At 40.9% G+C, this 13,048-nt stretch overlaps 1 long non-coding RNA gene across 1 annotated transcript; it reads left to right on the top strand.

The window, feature by feature from the left end:
* The first annotated feature begins 330 nt into the window (after positions 1-330).
* On the top strand, positions 331-3,134 carry LOC135572460 (uncharacterized). Its single transcript, XR_010464315.1, has 2 exons — positions 331-885; positions 1,939-3,134. It is a non-coding gene; the product is annotated as an uncharacterized LOC135572460 (long non-coding RNA).
* Positions 3,135-13,048: the final 9,914 nt, after the last annotated feature.

Here is a 13,048-nt window from a genome sequence, read left to right as displayed (position 1 = left end):
ATCAATAACTAGGTGCTTATTTTGATATCTAGTTATTTGACTGAATCAGGAATACAGATATGGAGTAGATGTAGAGTTTGTTTTGAATTCTCATAAAAAAAATCTGACCTAATCAAACAACACTTGTTGCTCTTTGTACGTGTTGATATAATATTCCTATTTAATGGCGAGGAAAAAAACGTTTCCCTAAACTGCTTCATAATATTATAATTCAATGAAGAAAAATAATTTTCCCCCCTCAACTGCGTTTCCTCCCTCCAGACAGCAGATGGCAATATGTGTCTTTCAGGCGATGTTTCTACTGTGACGTATGATCTAGTGGACGGAACGCTTCTTCAACAACTGCAGCCACCTCGGTAGCTCGCCAGACAACAAAGTCGGAACATTCAAGTTCTTTGGGACAATTTTGTGGTTTATTTGCCACTATGATTTAAACATACGTATGTGGAAACAACTAGCTACCCCATTTAATTTAATATTTACGTTGTAAGTCAACTAGATGGCTGGTTAAGTTAGCACTAGTCTAGTCGCCAATGCTAACTAGCTATTATCCCCGACCATGAGTTCACTAAACTACTATCCTCCTGCTGAAGAAGAGGGGGTCTGCTGGACGGAGAAAGAAGCTCTCGGTCAATGAGGAGGCGGAAGAGAAAGATGTTTACAATACAAAAACAAGTAGAGGGTGAGGCTGTTACAGTGAAAGAAGAGGAAGAAGCCTTCAGAGGAGGAGGATGTTACTGCAAAAGAAAATGCAGTTTTGAGTGGAGGATGAAGTGAAAGAAGATGAAGAAGTTTTAGGAATGAAGGATGAAGAGGGGGAGATTACTGTCACATTAGAGGACGAAGAAGAGAAGACTGGAGAACTGATTAACACCAGTAAATACAGTGAGTACTATCTTATAAAACAGGGGCACAAACTCTGCAGTTGTTGAACTAATGTGTGTTTTTTAAAAGGGCATTCTACACTTTAATATGTTTTTGTACTGTCGGAATTGTGCATGACGTCCTTTTCCCGTTGAAAAGTGATATATAAATACAGTAAAGTATAAACACACTAAAGGGACAGAAACAAATGTTTTGATAAAATTGTGTTTTTTGAGAGAACTGCAAACTAGAAGGAGTGAGTGATGTCATAGTAAGGCATTCAAGGAGTTGGATTGATTGGAAGTCGTGATGTCATCCAATAGGAGACTGATCTTCATGTGAATATAAATTTTTCTTTTTAAAAACCTTGTTCTGACAAGTTGGTTGTTGATCATCGCTAGAAAGCCATTTTAAAGCCTTGCTATAGACTTTCAAGACAATTTATGTCCAAACTGTAAATAGGCCACTCAGGAACATTCAATGTCATCTTGGTAAGCTCCTCCAGTGGAGATTTGGCTTTCTGGTTTAGGTTATTGTCCTGTTAGTACAGTTTTTTGCATTCAGATCTCTGAAATGCACTCTAACTACATAACATTTAGTGCCTCCTTATATTACACTGGAAAAACAGTTCATGGGCACAGAAATCCTAAATCATTTCAGATTATGCAAAATCCAATGGTTCTAACCGAGAGTCACCTTAACTTTATTGACAACACCCAAATCGATACTGTCATTAACATGGTTCTTCAATAATTACAGATAATACTGTAGCTGTTTAGTTACAGTCACATGTTCAACTATCATCAGCTGATCCAGGAAGTCATTTTCGAATGACTTAGCTCATAATGTGTAGAGAACTGTTCCTTGATGGATAGGGTATTGTACAACACAAAGAGATATTTTCCTTTATTCAGGACATTTAGAATGACAACACATCACAGAGTAGCCTAGTGGGATCATGAAATGTCATGACAAATACATTTTAGATCCCATGTTTCACCTGAAACCTCAAATAAACAGTGGATTTCTGCTGTTGTGGGCCTTTAACCATCTGACTGACTGTCATTCACACAGGAGAGAGATGGGACAATCGTGGATCCTTTGTGGAGCCTCAACAACATGATGCTGACGAGGGAGAGAAAAGTCTCTCCGCATCAGAACAACTCAAGAAATACCAGCAGAGACCCACCGGGAAGAAATCTCACTGCTGCTCTGACTGTGGGAAAATATTAAACTCTTCAGTAAAACTTAAAATACATCAAATAATTCACACAGGAGAGAAACCTTTTGGCTGTGATCAATGTGGGAAGAGTTTTACTCAGCTAAACAGCCTGATAGTACACCAGCGGACACACACAATTCTACACAAATTACCTTCATAATAGCAAAGAACAGATGTGTCTGAGGGGAAAATAACTGTCATACAGCCAAAAGAGGTGAGAAATTAAACCAATACCAGTGGACAATTTTCACTAATGTAAATAAACATAGATGATGGAACATATTCCCTTTTGCTGACGTGATGAACCACTAAGGGGACATAAATATTTACCATGTAAACAATCTGTGACCTCAAAAATCACTATTTTAGTAGTTCATTAAAGTAAATAAGGCTTTAGGACTGCTGAATACCAACTTTCAATCACTTAGATCATGTATTTTCAGATAGAGATACATCCATGGGACGTCCATAGCCCATTGAAGTTGACATTTAAAATTGTTACGGTAGGGTTTAGGGTAGGGATGTCCCAAGGATCCTGGATGTGCATTCTTCTGTCTCTTACATAGCAGGTGATGGGTTCTGACTTTATGAAATATCCTTATGTGAAATAGAATGAAACAATAATGTATGTTGATGCTAATATGATGTAAGAGAGAATAAAGTAGATGGCGCACGTCAAAGTAATTGATTTATGACCCTGTGTCATGATGATGACGTGTACATGTCCAAATATGGGCCTCCGGCCAGGACATCCTGTGGTCACGTGTTAGAGGGTGTGTGTTATTTTATATCTATATTGCGTCCTTTGAAGTAGTCATGGTGATTGATGTCTAGGGGCCTGGTTGAACTGGGGGGGTTGAGTGTTTGAACGTGTATGTCCCCCACCCCCAGTTTTATTGCCCTTATGGTTGTTATCTATGAAGCAGGAATGTGTGTGTGTGTGTTAGAAACAAGGAATGTGGGTGTGTGTGTGTGTGTTAGAAACAAGGTCCCTTGGCATTGTATCCATTTCAAGCTTTAAACAACAATTAAACAGCCATCTAAATAATGTTTCTCAGCCTAGTTTCCTATTTAGTTCTCTTTATATGTACAGGCACAGAGCTTCCAGATGGCTCCAGCCTAAGGATTTTCAGTGCATGTACACCTGGGGAGATTAGAACCCCAAAGAAAAGATCCTAAAGGTAATTTCAGATTCAGGTTTATCATGACAGCCACTTTATGAAAGGCCTTTACTTATGGCTAAACAGCTTCTACACAGCTTATTAATTAATGCTGTGGGATGAAATTAGGTGTTTCTAGGAGGTCTTAAACAAATCTACAGTGAAACACACATGTACACTCTACACACATATTTATTTACTTTTAAAAAGACCACAGTAACATGACAGCAACGAAATCTGCTAGGGGATATTAAATGTACACTAGTAGTATTCTGTAACAAGCAATACATGTTAAACATGTGGCACATGCAATCATGACAGCCTCTTTATGAAAGGCCTTTAACTGTGGCTAAACAGTTTTCTACACATCTTATTAATTAATGATGTGGGCATACCCAGAATTTACATGGAGGACGGTTGATCTACACATGAAGATGGAGGGAAAACTTACGGAGTTTTGATGGAGCGGGCAAGCGTCTTTGCGTTGGTGAATTCGAAACCGATAATGGTCAGGGCTAACCGGACCCTCTATCTGTAAGAAACATTTTGGAATTATAACATGTGTTAAAATGTATGTACTAAATATTATGAATTAAATCACTGGTTTTAAAAATGTATCTCACGCTAGGGGAAGAGGTAATTTCATATTTCGGTTTAGGGGGGTTATTAACTTTATGGAAAACAATATTCACACTATGTGGATTATAAACATGTACATACATAGAGCCAACACATCAAGATCTAACAGGGATGAGTGGGGATTCATAGTACAACAGGAGGCTTCTGTAACCTGCAATACGTGTTAAATATGTTTTATGTACATCCACGACTGAATGGTTTCACAAACTACCTTTAAAGGTTTTGTAAGAAAGTTGTAACAGGTGTTACGAATCCTTTTGGCCCGACAGTCTAGGGGGGATGGTAATGAGACCCGTAACATAACTCATGCAATTTATAATAGTGACAAAGTAAAAGTGTGAACGAAATAACCAGGACAACTGAAATCTACCGTCAAACTCAGGGTTTATTGTAAAACACACGGTAATAGGGGGAGCAGGAAAATGTCTGTAGGTCTCTGTGTTTCACTCTCTCTTTGTGTATTAACCTCTCTTTTGTTTGAGCACCTCCATAGCACTTTGTCATCACCTGTGAGTATTGTTTTTGGTTATGGTGTTTGTGTTTGATTGCTGGTGGGAAAAGGGGAAACCAAGACAAGTCGCCCATGGGCATACACTACCCGTAGGTAGACTTTGTTAAATACACTAGTTAGAACTGGGTGGACCACCCACTGTATTTTTGGTTAGTTAGCTGTTGTTAAAGTAGGCTAGTCTAGCTTAGGGGTGTTTTTGAATACTTATTGTTTCTTTCCTTGGGTCCAGCTCAGCCCCTTTTCCTGCTCTCCCCATTACCGTGTGTTTACAAATAAACCTTGAGTTTGACGTAGATTTCAGTTGTCGTAGTTATTTCGTTCTCACTTTTACTTTGTCACTATTAGAATTTGCATGAGTTATGTTACGGGACTCATTGCCATCCCCCCTAGACTGTCGGGCCAAAAGGGATTCGTAACATAAGCCTCATTCAACAGTCTAGAGATGAACCTAGAGACACCAAAAACATCACCGTTTAGAGCAGCTTGGAGATTATTACCCATGTAAGTGGGGAGCAAAAGAGCGGATTTAACCAACTCTGTACAAACCCCGACACGGGGTATGATAACTCTGACGCGTACGTCTAATGGTTATTGTAGATGTTTTCAACTGAGGGAGTTGACAGTAGGTCAATGAGATGTATAAAGGCAAATTGACATAACGGACCTCAAAGACCAACAGCATACTTTATAATATAGAATGCAGGGGTGTGTACTGAACATGTAACCATTATAAAACAAAATGGTCTACGGTCAAATGCGTCTATAGTTTTTAATGAAGTGGTCGCTGCATTAATTTAGATTATTTCAACATAGTCTCGATCAGTCCACAGGTTGCATATACATTTTTTTAGTATCTCAATATTGTGTTATATGTTGGTAGGTCTAATAAACAAATATATTGTATACATTGATAATATTATTTTGTCAGAAATGGAAGCCTTTGATACAGTTGTGTACTCTATCGCCCGCCCTGCTGATCGTGCTCTATCTGAACTACATTAAGCATTCATTATTTTGCATAAAATATTTATGGATCTTAAATGATAGAATTCACAATATCTCACCTTTTAATGACAGGAAAATGTCCTTTCCATCCAACAACCCGGTCTGTCACGAAGAAAAAAGACACGGAAAATCAGGGTGCGTGCGTGAGTGTGCGGTACAACTGTAGGCCTCCAATGTTTTTACATAAAACACTAATGATGCATGTTTAAATAGTAGTACAATTTGGTAATTAATTCTAACACGTCTTTAAAACGTTTGTACTAAATATTTTGGAATTAAATCACTGGTTTTAAAAATGTATCTCACCCTTTAACGATAGGAAAATGTCCTTTCCCGACATCACCCCGGTCTAGACACGGAAAATCAGGGTGCGTGCATGAGTGTGCGTGTGACGGAGCAGCAGGAGTGTGTGCGTTTCAAAAACAAAGGGTGTGTGTGTGTGTTCAACAGGGGCCCAAGCATGTAGCCCCATTCTATCTGTAGAGAATCGTTTGAAACCAAGGTGTGCACTATCATGCATAAGGCATGTCGAGATATCTGCCGACCACCCGGGGTTAAACATTGATATCTCTAATCAGCGCCCGGTGCCCCCCACCCCGGTTGTAGACAGAATGTCTCGACATCCCCTCCTGTTGTTTGAATTCACCGCCTTTGTTCTCTAAACCAAATATACAAGGTGTTGCATACATGATATCTCCCGAAACTCATTCCGTACTTTCGCTAGTTATGGACAGAACGTGGAGCATATACTTTAACACTATGTTACCACAGCTTTAGCGCAAACCCACAGGCCCGAATATTTAGCTGCCAGGACAGATTAAAAAAGAGATGTGAATAAGTGAATCCCTCCTAATGGATATTTCTGAAGGCTGGACTGGACATAAGTGATTGGGAAGCGACTGTTAGACGTGGATTCTCAGAAGCAAACTGCGCCCTGTCCTTTACATAGCCCTTCACGATCACACAATTTTAGGCGTAAGTCCAAATAATCACATACCCAAGAATATTTATATATTAAAAAAAGAAAAGTGTGCACTCTGAACGACTTCGTAAGACACCAGGCAGCAGTCCCAGGACAGATAACAGTCTGTGAAGCCCTCCTAATGGATATTTCTGGAGGTGAGTAAGTGGAAAAATATATTTTAAGTTTTGTTTGAATATTATCGTGATATTATTGTAATATTAAACACGAGTTATTTGTGTTTTAAACAGGGGGTACAACGATTTTTTAGGTATGATGGACAACTGACACAACGGGTGACTTGGATGCATTAGGGACTCTGAACGACATCGGAGGAACCGATGAAACAGACAGTATTCTGTCTTTTTGTATGAAAGATTTTCCAAACACTCCAAGAACAGAGAATTTAAACGTCCCCGACAACTCCCCCGGGAACCTCAACCCACTAGCTACACATTCCATGCCCCAACAACCAACGCACAACTGTGGACCAAGTGCATTGCGCAGAATCACCATAGGTATTAATTCTAGGCATTTACATGTATGATTAGAAACCAAGGCTGTGGAATATATTCTCTCACAGGCTATGAAAAAGACAAAAGCTAGGACATTGACTCCTGAGTGTTGAACTTATGCCCACTTTACAACAACCCAGGTTGTTATATGCCCCTGAGGATCATCTACAAACGTTGGAACATCTACAACTATTGAAGATGCAAAAAGGGGTTTTCAGAAATACATTTGGTTTGCAGATATGTATTATTATAAAAATAATATAACATTATTATCATAATCTTTAGTATTATTATGTTACATGTGAGACATAACCAGAAATGTCAACGTAGACAATTTACAAGAATGTGTTTACCAGGCGGGGATGAAAACACTTTAAAGGAGCTCTAATCCAAACATGCAAGGATATATATATATGATACGTTTACCCACTTTAAAACTGTTGCTGCAATATCACTTCTCAATGTGTGTACATTTCAAGCTTTCAACAACAATAAACCAACCAGCTCAATAATGTTTCTCAGACTTACACACTGTTGAGTTTTCCTAGTTAGTAAAGAAACAACCACTAAGCCAAAACATAAAAAGTTGTAATATAATCTGTATACAAGTCATTCTATATGGAAAACAGGTACATTTTGATTGATCAAGAATTCCCAATAGGTTTGTGTCACACCCTGACCATAGTTTGCTATGTATGTTTATAGGTTTTGTTTGGTATCTGAGTGGGCATTCTATGCTGTATGTCTAGTTTGTGTTTTTCTGTGTTTGGCTTGATATGGTTTTCAATCAGAGGCCGATGTTAGTCGTTGTCTCTGATTGGGAACCATATTTAGGTAGCCTGTGTTGTCATTGTTGGGTGATTGTCTATGTTAGGTGCTTGTGTCAGCACATTTGGTATATAGCGTCACGGTCGTTGTTCATTCATTGGCTTGTTCAGTTTACTTCGTGTTTTTGTCATCCATTAAAACTATGCATTCACACCACGCAGCGCTTTGGTCCGCTTCTTATTACCCATGATGATCGAGACAGCTTGATCTGATCCTCAACCCTATTACGACAGCATATAATGCACAGTCATATGCAAAACCATAAAACTCTTGACAAGAAAACAATGAAAACCTTAACACGACTACACGCATTGCCATTATTTTAGTTAACAGCCACCCAGGGTGGAATTTGGTACTTTTTCTTTGTACATGCACCAAGCCTCCAAGGGGGGTGACAACCGTATTCCTAATGAGAAATATAGTGTAATAAAACAAATGTCTGCAGTGGCGAATTTGCCAATCTTGGTGTTCTCTGGCAAATGCCAAACGTCCTGCACGGTGTTGGGCTGTAAGCACAACCCCCACCTGTGGACGTCGGGCACTCATTACCACCCTCATGGAGTGTGTTTCTGACCGTTTGAGCAGGCACATTTGTGGCCTGCTGGAGGTCATTTTGCAGGGCTCTGGCAGTGCTCCTCCTTGCACAAAGGCGGAGGTAGCGGTCCTGCTGCTGGGTTGTTGCCCTCCTATGGCCTCCTCCACGTCTCCTGATGTACTGGCCTGTCTCCTGTTAGCGCCTCCACTACGCTGACAGACACAGCAAACCTTCTTGCCACAGCTCGCATTGATGTGCCATCCTGGATGAGCTGCACTACCTGAGCCACTTGTGTGGGTTGTAGACTCCGTCTCATGCTACCACTAGAGTGAAAGCACCGCCAGCATTCAAAAGTGACCAAAACATAAGCCAGGAAGCATAGGAACTGAGAAGTGGTCTGTTGTTACCACCTGCAGAACCACTCGTTTATTGGGGGTGTCTTGCTAATTGCCTATAATTTCCACCTGTTGTCTTTTCCATTTGCACAACACCATGTGAAATTTATTGTCAATGAGTGTTGCTTCCTAAGTGGATAGTTTGATTTCACAGAAGTGTGATTGACTTGGAGTTACATTGTGTTGTTTAAGTGTTCCCTTTATTTTTTATTTTCCCTTTATGTCATGAAAAGCACTATACAAAGTAAATGTATTATTTATTATGGTCTGACATGTCTGCAGAAATGTTGCAATTGTGTAAGGTGTTTTGTTTGGTAAATTGTTTTGTAAATATTAATTCACATTTGTGGTGCCACTAAAACACAATGAATTATTTAAATCAATATTGTTATTGAAATATTTTTTTTATAATGGAGGGAGGGTTGACAGGGACTTTAAAAAATAAACCCCAAAAGGTTCTTAGAGGAACCATAAGGGGTTCTTCAAATAACTTGTAGGGGTCCCCCCACAGTTTCAATTTGAAGGACCCCTTCAGGATACTCCAGGAGCCTTTAGTTTTTAGAGTGTATATTCATAAAAGTCACCTTGTCCGAGAGACATTTACATAGTTATACACAGCCCCATTTGGGATGACTATTCAACAGACAGACCTGATATCGCCGATAAATCGACGTCACGTGCTGACTGGGTATGACCAAAGTTATTCTATTTAGCTACACTTTGTAGTACATTTTTACACTATTCATGTTTCTGATGCCACTTCGCCCGTTTTCAAAGGGAGTCGATGGTTTTTAGGGGCAGTCGCTTTTTAGCTTTTTGTCTGAAAGTATTTTCTCAACTGGTGCGGCAGGGTAGCCTAGTGGTTAGAGCATTGGACTAGTAACAGAAAGGTTGCAAGTTCAAATCCCTGAGCTGACAAGGTACAAAATCTGTCGTTCTGCCCCTGAACAGGCAGTTAACCCGCTGTTCCTAGGCAGTCATTGAAAATCAGAATTTGTTCTTAACTGACTTGCCTAGTAAAATAACGGTAAAAAAACAGCTGCAATACCAACTCCAGTCAGCAGATGGCGATGTGTGTTTTTCAGGTGATTCTGCCACTGTGACGTGTACGGGACGCTTCTTCAACATCAACAGTTAGTCAGCCACCTTGGTTCACGGAAAAAGGTTTATACAATAAATCTAGCAACTCCTCTCATACTGGGAAGACCCTACCCTAAAGTGGACACACTCCCATCAGTTTCTGAGACAACTGCCCAGACTTTGTAGACTGTTTAATAATGCTTAAACCTCATCTTTATCAAATTATCCATTAAAGATACCAACTCAAAGCCTACGTTCGTCTATATATCGGTTGTTTGAATTGTATCTAATTATATTCCCAGTATTACTTTATCAAATCTCTAGTAATCAATTATACACTCACACAATTCATCATCGTTTCATATATTCACAGAATCCATATAAAACATAAGAAATTCTCAGGTAGTCCATTGATTTTTCAAGGACTCTCCATAGCTACGATGCAGCTCTCCAAACATACTCCCAGCAGAATAAAAAAATAAACTTTTGTTTCCCAGACAATGACCATGGGATCCTCAACAGTTCTCTAACCTCCCAGAGACCACGGCAAAATCAAGCCTCCCCGGACCTTCCGCTGCTTTCTAAAATATCATCCTGCTTATTATCCAAATATCAATCATCTGATTAAGCATATTTCTATATGTTACTATGTAATCATCAGATTAAGACTCATTTCCACATTCACACAACTCTCATATCACAGTTACACAATGCTATTCCCAAATATACCTAATCAACTAGTTGTTTTTCAACAATATTTTAACCTGCAGGAATATTTTCACATTTCTATCTCATGGTTAGTTCCTAGGATAATGTAACTCATATATTTACATCTTTCAATACTTCTAAAAGGGCGTCCAGGTTTAAAACAATTACAGGTGCACCTAACTAGCTTATACTATATCATAAATGGTCTTACCTAGTAAACACAGATTCTAGTTTTCATCCAGTTTACACAGAAAGCTGACTCGGCCCCGTTACCACCTCCAAGGTGCCTCCCCCCAAACAGGAATACACACTCAGAGCCTACTCCGTCGGCGCTGTTTACACCTTCAAGGTACCACCCCACACAGGAATACACACAAGGCTTTTCTAAAAACGGCACTTGTTTCGCTCACCTTTTTCTTGTTTTTAAACTACTTTCCAGATGTGGTATCCACTCGACTCGCTGCCTCTCAGATCAAAGGTGGGTCCATCTGCTCCGTTCCCGAAGTGTGGTCTCCCTGAGATTCCAAGTTTGAGGGATCCCTCGTGCACCATTTAACCAGGTCGTCAGGAGCGGTCACCAAGTGAAGATTCACATCCCCGAATGTGGTTGTTAATTTCTTTAATATCAATTGAGGAGACAAACTTATCACACAAGTCAGGGTTATTCTTAAACTAAATCTTCATTAACTAATTAATAAGGGAGGAGGTCAATACAACACACATACACAAAGTGAATCAATTTAGTGCTCTACGATAATGATGGCTGGTCGACGAATCACCCCCAGATGATTAGTTGAGAGCCATGAGACAAAGGTCTTTTACAGCCCCAAAACACCCCTTTCAACCTACATGACGAACAACAGATGTATAGAATGGGTCACAAGGTTAAGATTCGTATGAAAGATACTTAATTCTCAGCAGACAATATCTGCTGTAAAAACAGTACTCTGTGTAGAGACCAGGGTCTGGCCCTGGGGTCATCTCTCCCTGGTACCATATAGAACAGAATCATTACCTCATAATCTGGAATGCGGCCTCTTTAGGTTTTATCACCCAAAAGACATTGTAAATCTCCTGTCAGTGTTATCTCCCAGAGGCCAATCCTCAGTAGAACACAGACACAATAGTTCTAAGAACCCTCTATTCTGTTGCATAAAACCATTTGACGCAATAAAAGTATTATAACATAATCTTGCAGTTTTGCTCTCAGTGTCCACTGAAAGTTGACATGTAACAACAACTAGAACATAGAAGACACCCACCATGAGACCCACTAAATCTGCCCAAGACGAGGCAAACAAAAGAAAAACCCACACCAACGTAAAAGACAGGAAGCAAACCAAAAACGGTGGTTAAAATAATTTATTTACAATCAATACCATTCACACTTTACAAAATCATATCTCTCATTCATTCTTAATTACTTACTTATATTTACAAAACCAAATCACCAAACACCAAACAAAAACAAACCTCAGGGGAGCATCGTCCCTCCCCGTCATACCTAACCAATACCTAACCCTTTCCCTATCTCCCCTTCCCTAATCTATCCCCTTACCAAACTCACTCTAACACTCCCAGCCCTAAACCCCCTTTCCACCTCTCCCGTGCCGCATGCTTCCCCCACTTCCTCTCCTCCCTCTTCATCCTCCCCCTCAAATCACCTTCCACCCTTCTCACTATCCCTTCCACCCCCCAATCTCTCCCTGTCTTGACAAAATTCTTCCTGGCTTCCCACAGTCCCTTTTTAAAGAGACTCATGAGAAGCCAGAGCAGAAACCTGTCCCTATCCGTTCCCTTTGCTCTCCCTACGCCTCTCTCTAGCCTAGCCCATGTCAAAACAAAATCACTCCTAACCACACCTAGCATCACCCGTGCCCTAGCCCAGACTAGTCCGGCAAAGGCACAGTCCCAAAAGACATGGCGCACAGTCTCCTCCCTGCCACAAGAGGATCTTGGACAGGTGGGGGATTGCACCAAACTATACCGGTACAAGATGGAACGTACCGGCAAGCGCTATGAAGGCTCAACCAATTCAGGTCCTTGAGCCCGTTGTCCAGGCCCCGCGCCTGCACTCCCTCCCAGACCACTGACGAGATGCCCGCTACAGGCGCAGGACTCCCTGCCTGCCTGACCTCCTCGTACAGGTGCCTGTGGTCTAAACCTACTCGGGCAACTTCAACCTCGGGTGCGCACGCAGCCACTTGGCCGCATGGCCAAAGTGCCACGGCAGCTGTTCCGCCCGAGGACCCGCGTTAGACCACACCATTACGCTTCTCGCCTGGTACGAGAAGAACACCCGCAGGAGGTAACCGGACGGGTGTATCACTGGCTGAGCAAGCTCCGCTAACAAGAAAGAAACAAAAATTGAGTCCAGCTTGAGGGGGAAATGTGGTACCCCCTACCTCCCCCCCGATGGGACAGATCATGCGTGCCCTGGCGACCCACTCGCACCTGCCACTCCACATAAACTGAAACACAAGCCTCACTAGAGGCCTCCTCAGACAAGCCGGCAATGGGTAGATGTATGCCAAATACAAAAGAGACGGCAACACATCCACCTTTAGGACCAGGACTTTGCCCATAAAAGACAAATACCTAGCCTTCCACATTGCTAGCTTCCTC

Source organism: Oncorhynchus nerka, linkage group LG2 (genome assembly GCF_034236695.1).
Source record: "Oncorhynchus nerka isolate Pitt River linkage group LG2, Oner_Uvic_2.0, whole genome shotgun sequence".
Lineage (NCBI taxonomy): Eukaryota > Metazoa > Chordata > Actinopteri > Salmoniformes > Salmonidae > Oncorhynchus > Oncorhynchus nerka.
This window is presented reverse-complemented; position numbering and strand designations above follow the sequence as displayed.